Here is a 12053-nt window from a genome sequence, read left to right on the forward strand (position 1 = left end):
CCTCTTTCAAGTGCTAGAGGTAGTGTAATCGAGCATACACTAAGATAATAATTGAGAATAGAGTTGAGGCACAGGATCCAAACATCGCCTACCTTATTGCATAATCCAGTAACGCTTTGCTTCAAATAAATTCAAGTTAACAGCTTTTTCTTAGTTCTCAGTGACAGACTAGTTGTAATAATAATATTTTATATTTCAGATATAATACATTATATTGTAAAATAATATAATACATTATAAAATTAAGTATCGAATTCGTTTAATATTTGTATAATAATATAATATAGGTATATGGTTTTACTTCTCGTAAGAGTTTTGTTTTTCCATTTTCAGCGCTATCAAATCATTACATATTTTAATTGTTGTTGGGGTCAACGTCTCAACTCTCATTATAAAGGAACTCTAGAGTCTAGACATTGCAGTTAATGAAGGATTTATTATTTTATGGATCCAATTTATATTATTTGAGTACATAATATACCTAGATGTATTAATTGTATGTGTTATATTTCCGCTGTGTCGACTGCTAGCTGGTGTGATGTCAGCGCCAACTCTAGGGAGAAAGCAGAATCTGACGCTTTAGCTGGCTTGAAGGTCATTGAAATCAGTCCGGCTACATCAAAGGTACCGACGCGAAGTGTCCATTCTTTATAATCCCTATTCACTGTCCACACCTCATCTGATTACTGTGTATAAGAATGTATAGGAACACGTAGTGTTTTAAAGAAATACTACATTCTGAATACACACACGCATAGTTACAATAGTTGAACAACTCAGACTGACTGAGAACATGGAGCACGTGTGTAATATTTTTTGTTTTCACATACTAAAATCCTAACTGGTACTGAGAAACCCTGGATGTGCCCATGTTAGACTGAGATACCCAGTAGAATATGTTTATTTAAATGGAGTATAAAATGTGAGCTGAAGTTCAAAGTCATTAGCGTGGGCATGGAATAGTTCTCTGAAGTTTGCTCATGTGAACAGCCAGAGTTCATACACGCACATATTATGCATAATTTCCAAAAGAGAATTTCGGAAAACGTCATGTCAAGTATGAAGATTTAAGTGGAAGTTAACTACCATTAAGATATTTTACTTGTGCCTTATACTGCAAACTACTGTTCATTATGGGAGTGTCCAATGTGGATAATTGTTCAAGAAATTCTGCTTCATTAATGTAGCTTTCGTTATGAATAGTTAAATTCTATTTCTGTATTAAAATGCAGCTATTATGTTCTAGATGAATATTGTTAATAATTTACAATCTACTGTTTATTTCCAACTTATTGTACGTAATTCATTTACTGATTAAATTGCATTACCTGCATTCTTCTGTGTTTAATATTTTAAATAATTAACATCCTCGAACCGTTTAATGAGCTGATTTGAACCATTTTCTTGAAGGACACCATGTTTTTAAGAGTTGGCGGTTGTACTGTCCTTTCTCAAACCCCTATATGAAAGGAGGACCACACCTGTCTTTGGTCAGCGGGTCCTTCAGACCCCTAAATGCTTACTGTGCACCAGAGAAGAGGACATGGAGATGGAGCACCTGGCTAATTGTGAAACTCTTAGGACATTTGTGGACCTTCCATCAAAATATTGGGAAGCAAGAAGGATGATGACTTCATTGTTAAATCCAGAGCATTAGATACACACACACACACACACATCCTCGAACCTTGTGTGGATTGTAGAACATAACATTGCCCTTAATTTCCCATCACTTCATTTACTTTCTTCTCCTCGGCTTAACCACTTCTCATGCCATAGGATGTGATGTGTGTTATTTGCTGCTGTTCAGTTAAAATCTTGCAAGATGGAAGGAAAATGAAAAGCAAAATTGATTATATCCCACTGTGGTTTGAAGTATTTATGGACTTACTAGATATAAATATGTAATAGGAGAAAAAAAAAAAGATGGAATGTCCATCAAGGTAAAGGATGAAGTATAGACCACCGGAAAATAAATACGAATATGTGTACCATCCAGGGTCCAGTTTTAATTATACCAAGGAACTGTGTAATATCCAGAACCCATCCATAACCTCTCTTCTTTCAGCCTGCGGCATAGCAGAAGAGATAATTGTACAACTTGAGAGAAGCGATGCTATTACCGTATTTACTCACACGTAACAGCCCACCCTTTTTTATGCTGAAAACTGAGGGAGAGGTTCTTATATGTATATCTAGAAAAAATGATTAGGGAATCAAAACGTCATTATAATCAATAAAGATACAATGCGTTTGAAAATTTTAAATATAAAGTGTCTTCTAATAAGAGTGTCATACTTTTAAAATGAAACAAATTGTATCAGCAAAAGAGGTGTATTTATTTATTTAATTATTATTATTATTTTGAAGCACACTTAATGTCATTGTATGAACGAGAACATCAGTGAAATGGCTGCCACGGCTTCGTTGCACATATACGTGTCTTCCAATTTTCAATGACAGACAAACATAAACCAGGCTCAATTTCACGAATAATGCGCGTGATATTTTGCCTTAGGTCATTAACTATTTCTGGCTTGTTGGCATAAACCTGTGACTTAACATAACCCCATAAGAAGTAATCCAGCGGCGTTAAATCACATGATCTCGGGGGGTGGGGGGGGGGTCACGCAAAATGATGAAGCCTCTGAACTTCTCCCTCGAAAGGTCAACTGTTATGTGACCAGTATGATATGTGGCGCCATCTCGCTGAAACCAGACGTTTCTGAGATCCATACTTTCCAATTGAGGTCATGGCTTGTGAGGATATTTTCTTCCAATTTTTTTACAAAACTTAATACAGCAAAAACACTCCGCAATATGCTGTAATTTATTTAATGATTTATTTGGTCATAGTGTGGTCAATGGCATCAAGTTGTGGGAAGGGCAGAGGGTACAACTGGCTTTCCAGAGCTTAAGTTTATAAAAAGTACATGGAAGTAATCTAGGGGCGGCCAGTCCTTAGGATCCACCAGGGCTGTGCCCCCACCAATATTTCGCCCCCCAGAAATGTTCTTTTCGCACTTAAAATGCATAAATTTTGTTTAGGACAGTTAACTGGATTCATAATTTCAACAAATTTCGTCACAGTAAAACGTCAAAGATTGTATGACGCTAAATATTGTGAGCTTGGGCCACAGCCACGCGTCAAAGGGTCCACAACTTGAATCACTTTAGCGCTCAGTTGCCATGGTGCGCGGCGTGCAGTATCGTGTTCGCTACCGACGGAAATTAACGAAGTGTTACGAAGTTACCACAGTCTATTAGGCCTATATACAGTCACGAAGCTCAATACGTAGAGAATATGCATCTATAGATAATTGCTAACCACTAGGATCGCTACTATCGCCTCATCACAGACAATGCGAAATAGTACCGGGACAGTCTATTGTTCCTAGTACCCTCAACAACTCAAGCTTCGTAACTGTAAAGTTACCGTTACGAGTATTGCTTCGCGCGGGGCCCGACCAGTCTGGCCCGCCTGGCCTGTTTCTGTTGTCTATTTCTATTGTTTGGTGGCGAGGGGCTGTGGATGTCCATAGTTTGCAAATATCGAAAATATTTAAGTGAGTGCATCAAAAAACATGAAGAAAGTGCAATACATTTAGAAAATGCTTGTAAGTTTAAAATATTCGGGACTGTAAGTATTACAGTACAAATTGATTCCGCGGTAAAATTTTCAATCCAGAAACAGCGAACAGGTCACAAAAACAGGCATATGCTAGGGAGAGTAACTGATTTTTTTATTATTTTGCGGAACTTACGAATTATCACTGAGGATCGACAAATCGGGAAAATTTGTTAGATTTATTATCTTTACTTGCCAGTCTTGATAGTGTTGGATGAACACTTAATCAGTAGGATTTCTGTTTTTAAATATACTTTACACACTATACAAAATGAATTATTACACAGTATGTATGAGGTAGACTATACATCGAAGATCTGAAGCGGGACATTAATTCTACAGCTTTTGTTGCTGTGCAGGCTGACGAAATAACAAACATAACCTGCAAAAGCCAATTTGTTATTATTCTGAGATACGGTACATAAAAGTTTGGAAACTTGTGAAAAGATTTCTTTCTTTCAAAGGGGTGAACAATTGCATGGCTAACGGTCTGAGCGAGGTTCTAAAACAAAGTCTAGAATCTTTCAATTTAGAAAATAAACTCATAGCTCAAGCATATGATGGTGCTGCAGTAATGAGTTGAAGCCAGGATGGGATCCAGACTTTGACGCGAAACATTTCCTTATTCGAAATTTGTTCACTGCTACGCCCACCAACTTCATTTAGTTATAAAAAGTTCATGTTCAAAACGCATTAAATCAGTGTAGTTTTTTTTTTTGGGGGGGGGGGCAAATACTACTGGGTTCACAACATTCTTCTCCACTTCACCTAAACGCTTCGTTTCCTCCAAAAACTCAGTAGGCAAGTAAACATGTCGGCAGACGCCAAAGAAGTATGTGCGATATCAATATCAACGAATTCAATGGACGTTTCCTGCAGTCACGTATATTCGGCAGCTTTAATATACTTGATCGAAAGAAATTTTCTTCATACAAAGATAAGTTCCCCACCGATCTAGCTAATATTTTCGTAAAAAATTACAGTCCTTTGATTTCGAAAGAAAAATTTATTAATATACAGTCGTGATCTACTATCGAAATGATACATACCGACATTTTATCTGTGTGTGATTTGTTCGTTTTTTATGGATTACTCCTTCGAAGATTCATTCTCTGAAGTGGGCAAAGCGCTTCGAATCGCACTAACAACACCTGTTTCAACAGCTGAGTCAGAAGGCCTTTCAGCACATTAAACAGGATAAAAGCATTTCTCAGAAACACCATGGGTCAAGATAGGCTGAATTCGTCGACTTTTAGTTCTCTTCATAAGGAGCATCTCCATCAAATTCTGAACTTCAAGAACAGGGTCATCGGAAAGTTTGTCAGCCAGAAAGATAGACGAGCACATCTTCATAAATAATTCTGTAAATGGGTGAGTTTAATGTTGAATTTGCATTATTATATAGTTGGTAGTTTTAGTTGTATTGTGCTGAACTAATTTTTAAGCAGAAACAATTAACTAAAATTAAATAAAAAATCTTGGTGCATTATTTAACGTATACCGAAAATTTTTTTAAATATTTGGCCTCACCAACAAAAATAATCACGAGCTGCCACTGAGTGATCCCTACAGTTTTCTCAATGAATAAGATTAGGAAAACGCAATAGAGTGCACTCAACTGCGAACGAATTAGTAATATCTTCAGTATGTAAAACTTACGCTCACAATAACTCGCACTATAATACGCACAAATGAGCTATCCATTCAGTGCCCTTAAACCGTTATAATTAACACAATAACTAGCATTACGCTACGCAAGAATGAGCAATCTCTTCCGTGTTCTCAAACAATTAGAAAAAACACAATAACTTGCACTAAAATACGTACGAAAAACACGTATCTTCAATATTTTCAAATAAAAGAATAACAATATTTTGCACTGCACAACGAACGAATGAGTAATCCCTTCACCGTCCTCAATTAGGAAAAAGTACAATAGTTTGCACTAAAATATGTACGAAAATGACATACCTTCATGTATTCTCAAAATAATTAAAATAGTAATAGGCTAATATTTTGCACTATACTACGAACGAATGAGTAATCCCTTCACTGTTCTCAAAGAATTAGAAAAAAAACAATAACTTGCACTAAAATACGTACGAGAATGTCATATATTCAGTATTCTCAAATAATTAAAAGAATAATAATATTTTGCACTGTAGTACGAACGAATTAGTAATCTCTTCACTGTTCTCAAACAATTAGAAAAAAAAAACACAATAACTTGCACTAAAATACGTACGAGAATGTCATATATTCAGTATTCTCAAATAATTAAAAGAATAATAATATTTTGCACTGCAGTACGAACGAATTAGTAATCTCTTCACTGTTCTCAAACAATTAGAAAAAAAAAACAATAACTTGCACTAAATACGTACGAGAATGTCATATATTCAGTGTCCTCAAATAATTAAAATTCAATCAGTATTCTACATAGGGTTTGCACTTATTTGTATAATGATTTATCATGAATAATAACAGCTCATTTCATTATTATTTGTTATCTAGGCCTATTTGATGCTTCCTGTTTATTTTTTTCTTTATCTTTTTTATACTTTTGTATACCAGCCATAAGATACAGTAATATACGAAAATCAACTTCAATTTTTCTTGTATGTATTATTTGGTTGATTTTATCATATTGCATCATTTATGCTTGTTTTATCAATATGCCAAAAATATATATTTCAATTGCCTCATTCTTTCGTTGCAGTGCTATTTCAACATATCATATATAATTTTTTTTAATCTTTTATATAATTTCAGCCTATTACATCTGTAAAATATGTATATTTAACAAGTTAATTCCTTATAACAACTACTTATATCTACAAAATCATCTTGCTATATTGCTCTGAAATACAATTTATCGAGTACAGCAATTATGCACACAGATCGCCAAACATTTTCACTGGTTTTAGTTAAATATGCATAATTTAATTATATAAAATATGTAGTGACTTCATTTATGTATCATTGTTTTTATCGTTCATATTTTTCATGTTTTTAACTTTTTAACTGCAACATTCCTTGCATTATTTAACACATTTTAATATGTATTCTATTGTTTTCATAAGATATCGACCATTTATGTCTGAAAACGTTCACATGTTAATAATATATTGTAAAGTAATTACCGTAGTATTTTACATTAAAATAAGTCATATAACTGAATATTATCTGTTTTTATTTGTTGATACTTGACTTACTGGAACTTATAAAAGATGAATTCTAAATTCTCAATGTGAGAGGTGTGGACCGTGTTAATTATGTTGCTATCGGTTTATGTTACTTGACGCTAACTTGTTATTCATGTCAGTTAAGTAGACTGCATCCGAGGTTTTGACTATGTGAACAGCGTGTGCGCATCTCAGCCAAGTGGTCCGAAGTTCGAATCCGCTTTTGGCATTGTAAGATATGTATCTCCCGTTCACTGGACTATAGGATTTAGGATTTTTCTTACAGCGAAAACAGTATAGTTGACACGAATCCTTAGGCAAATGTTAGAAGCCACTTCCCGCTCATGCCAAAATCAACTCTGCTAGTCACCGTTCCCACCTAGTGCCCTATCATAGCTGCCTTGGCATCTCAGTTGGCAGAGCGCTGGCTTAAGACTCTCGCAAACCCCAGTTTAGATACCGGGGATGGTGAGTAGTATTTGTGATGGACAAAACCAAAGTTGTGAGAGGTTTTCTTAGAGTTGTCCAATTTTCCCCTCATCATATCATCAACCGCAGAATTCCCCTTTTACAGTTATCTGCATCTCGAAAAGTAGGGCATATATTGTGTTTGCGTGACGCCGAGTTGGCCTTCAACCATGATGAATGTTCTTTACGGTTTGTTCAAATAGAATAGAATAGAATGATATTTTCGCTGGCAGAGTTAAAGCCATAAGGCCTTCTCTTCCACTCAACCAGCCTTAATCAATACAATATATATTTAAATTACGAATATTTACACTACACTTAATATCTGCAGTGCTTGGGAAAAGTGACATAAGTCAGTTTCCACAAACCTTTTTTGATAATTTATTGACAACTTACACTGGTTTATGTCGATTTGATTTTTTTCTGTATGAATTATTGTAACTACTAAGGTAAGCCTAATGTTAGTAGAATAGTTAGTGTTCCGTATTCATGACTTGCCGGTCGTTTACGTGAAACTCTGACGGCAGGCGCGCCAATCTTCACCCAGTCCAAGGCCGCCGCGGAACGGTACGTCCGAGCATAGCGGGAAACAGTCGCTCTGCGGCCGCGACCGGTAAATTCCAACTCTCCGGGACAGTTAAATGTTATGTTTTATTTAACGACGCTCGCAACTGCAGAGGTTATATCAGCGTCGCCGGATGTGCCGGAATTTTGTCCCGTAGGAGTTCTTTTACATGCCAGTAAATCTACTGACATGAGCCTGTCGCATTTAAGCACACTTAAATGCCATCGACCTGACCCGGGATCGAACCCGCAACCTTGGGCATAGAAGGCCAGCGCTATACCAACTTGCCAACCAGGTCGACTAAGGGACAGTTGAAAGATATTTCCTATACTTTAATGTTATTCTCTGTGAAATAATAGGTGATTAAAATGTGAACAACTGCTGTACTTGACTTCAACACAAAATATAAACGGTTTTGGGTATAAAAAGAAGTGAAAATTGACTTACCTGCATGTACGTAGACAGCAACACATGGCAGCACTTGTTTATTCTCTTAGGTTGGAAATAAATGACAACTACAGGTTAATCTGTGTATAAACTTTATTGTTTTATATTAATATTCAAAATTTTGCTAGACAACTATATGGCCAGAAAAGTATGTGACAGTCAAAGGTATTGTGATGTAGCTTCATGATGCTGTGAAAATTTAGAAAGGTAAGAATTCCAACAAGTAACGTTTTACAAATTTCTATCCAATTGTCACAAAATAAAAGTATATTTCACTTATTACTTATTGAATTACAATTGCATACACTTGCAACTTAGCAAGTCATGTCTTAAAGTAATATTCTTTTCATAATATATTTTGGGCTCTAGAATCTGTGTTTGCCCACAAACGTATCTACATTTTGTAGTGGTGAAGTGTGAAAAAAAGTCAGACATCGATAAAACGTTACTCTTGCTTTCATTATCAATGTTCGTGCTAAATTGGGGAATCAATTTGGATCAAGCATGTTGTAATTTCAAATTTTCACTTTTCACACATTTGTTAAATTCATGTTAAACAATAGCCTATAACAAAAATCCTATATACCACAATTTGCATCAAATATATGTATGTATGTATGTATGTATGTATGTGTATGTATGTATGTATGTATGTATGTTTGTATGTATGTACGTATGCATATACTGTATGTATGTATGTATGTATGTATGTATGTATGTATGTATGTATGTATGTGTATGTATGTATGCATGTATGTGTGTATGTATGTATGTATGCATGCATGTATGTGTATGTATGTATGTGTGTATGTTTGTATGTATGTACATATGCATATACTGTATGTATGTATGTATGTGTGTGTATGTATGTATGTATGTGTATGTATGTATGCATGTATGTGTATGTATGTATGCATGTATGTGTATGCATGTATGTATGTATGTATGTATGTGTGTATGTTTGTATGTATGTACGTATGCATATACTGTATGTATGTATGTATGTATGTATGTATGTATGTATGTATGTATAAATTACTATAGACTTACAAAAAATGGGTTTCCCTGTAACATTCTGTGCAATAGCACGATCATTGTATTTATCCCACCAATTATTTGTCAATGTTTGAATACGAAACATAGTTAATTATATGGATCTTCGGTGTTGAAAAAAAATTGTTTCATCTTGAAATAAGATAACCAACATTAGAAAACCTCACAATTTTTGTGATAAGTACCCGGTACCATACTTACTTTTTGTTACTTTTACATACTTTTATATTGTCTATGTTAAATGTTATGGGCTTACTGAAATTCATGCTTATTACAGATTACTAAAAACAAGAAACAATATTTATTTCTGAATGAATAAATGAACAATGCAAAAGAATAATATGTAACAGTTTATGGCCTCTTACAAAGGACATGATTTCTAGCAGATTCTGTAATATTTTTGTCGGATAGACTGATGTGAAATGTTTGCTCTTTGAATAAGTTTTGCGTATTATTCTTTATTTTCTTAAGTAGTTAGTTATTGGAATGAGATAAGTTTAATGACAATATTTTTGCTGTAAATTCACATCATATTATTATGCTCGTTATGATACAAACATTTCTTCTGTTAATGACCAATTAAGAATAAGGCATATCTTATTTTTCATTGTCTGCCGGATCACCATTTTGTTTTTGATGTGCCGATATAGTTTTGTTATCAGTGTTATCACTGTTATGCAACTTGAAACATGGAATTTACTTTTACATTTGTTATTTATAATGAACATCAGCTTTTTCGTTCATTTGTCAAAAAACACATTACACAGTTAATATTATATGCTTGTCAGAAGAAAGATGGCTATAACCACCCTACACATATATGTGTACATAGGTACGGACATCGCCATTATATTGAATTTTTAAGTCTTAACGTAGAAAAATGATACACAAATGGTATCTATATTTGATTATCTTCTTTTACAAATGTTAACGTTCCTCAGATCATGGATATCTTCCTATATATTATTTTATGGTATCACAATCACAGTTATATAGTTCATTAACACATTTAACACAACTCAGTAAAGAGAGGCTTCGGCACGAATCGGAGTCACGTGATTATCATGGTCTAGTCATGGCCATCTTCACAATCGCCTAATATAAATGCATGTTCAAAGTTCTAAAAAACAAAGGAATTGCTATATTAAACTTATGTTAAACATGAATTTATATATAAACTTCTTCAGTGTTGGTCATGTTATGACTAAGAATGTGACGTCGCGCCGTAGCCTATAGAGTTTTTCATGTGAGGTATTCGTGTTACATTTGCTTAGTTATATTTTAACCTTGATTTAGAATACAAATACTTCCACAGATATTTCAGGAATAAAATAAAACTGTAGTTTATGCATGTATTAAAATTATTTTACAATGGTTTTATATAAAGGAGGCTTTAAATTTATTAATTTAGTTTTTCAAGTATTTTAAAATTATTTGCAAAAAGGTAATATGATTTGTGGATCACATTCGTGACAAAATTGAAAAAAGAGTAAATTATACAAGTGTTTTTCATGTGCTTAAAAAGACATTTATTTTCTCATGCTTGAATAAAAAGTGGCTGAAATACAAGCAATAGCTCTTTACATCTGAAAGCAGAAGTGCAAAGACATAGGTAGATTTCAAAATTAATATTTTGCTATCTGCTTCGTGAACGTTGACATATATATTGGAATTCCAAATCATCTTAAAAAAATCTTCAATATTTTGAATTTGCTCAAATTCTCATAATTGCATATCAGATTTTATTTAAAGACAAAAATCAGTAATATATTTCAATTTTGTCAAAATGAAATTAACATTGTTATGTCATATTACATTGTAATTGAAACATTATTTTAAAGAACAATTTTTAACTACGAGCTAATTAAAAAAATCTTAAATTTTGTTTCAAAAGACTGTTTTGAAGAACTCGACTTCCCAAATATAACTTTTTCCACAGAAGTAAACATATTACCAAGTTCTAAGACAAATTAAGTGTTACTTTATTTTCCGAAATACATTTTTAGCTTCATTCAATAATCGGCTTAAATTCTAGGTTATATCCCGACTGTATTTAGTTTACTGCTGTTGTACTGTGTCTATTTCTGTTATTTCGTGGCACTTAAGGTCCAATCCGGCAAATGGCCTTTATTTAACTGAAAATGTGTTACATTCAGTGAAGGAAAGCCACGGAAAAAAATATCGACAAAATTGGTAGGCACCAGAGATCTAAACCGGATCCTTACGAAGCTACTCCAGTGCATCACCACTAAGCCATTCCATTCGGTTATGTGATTTTATTTCATTTGTCGTAATCAGATTATTAGGAGAGCTTTCAAATAGGGGAGATGATATAAAAGGCAGTTATTTTATGAAGTAAGTTACGAGAAACTGAACCATAAATTCATATTATGTTTTAAATTTTGGGATATATTTTTAACTGAACACAAAATTAATTATTAATCTCGCAAATGTTATTTTGATTTTTGGTAAATTCTTTATTGATTATTAATACATTTCACTTATCATTATGAAGGGATCTTTTTAATTCTAATATAGTGCTGTTAGAAATTAAGATATCATTATTAAACTTCATCCAGTCATAATTCTTTATTCGGTCGAAGAAGAAGTGAAGAACTACATCTAAGGTGCTTCCGGTATATGTTTTTTTTTTACAAAAAATTCAATTGTTGGAAGTAGTTGATATTCATAAAGGTTTTTTTTACGG

The sequence above is a fragment of the Periplaneta americana genome, chromosome 1 (genome assembly GCF_040183065.1).
Source record: "Periplaneta americana isolate PAMFEO1 chromosome 1, P.americana_PAMFEO1_priV1, whole genome shotgun sequence".
NCBI lineage: Eukaryota > Metazoa > Arthropoda > Insecta > Blattodea > Blattidae > Periplaneta > Periplaneta americana.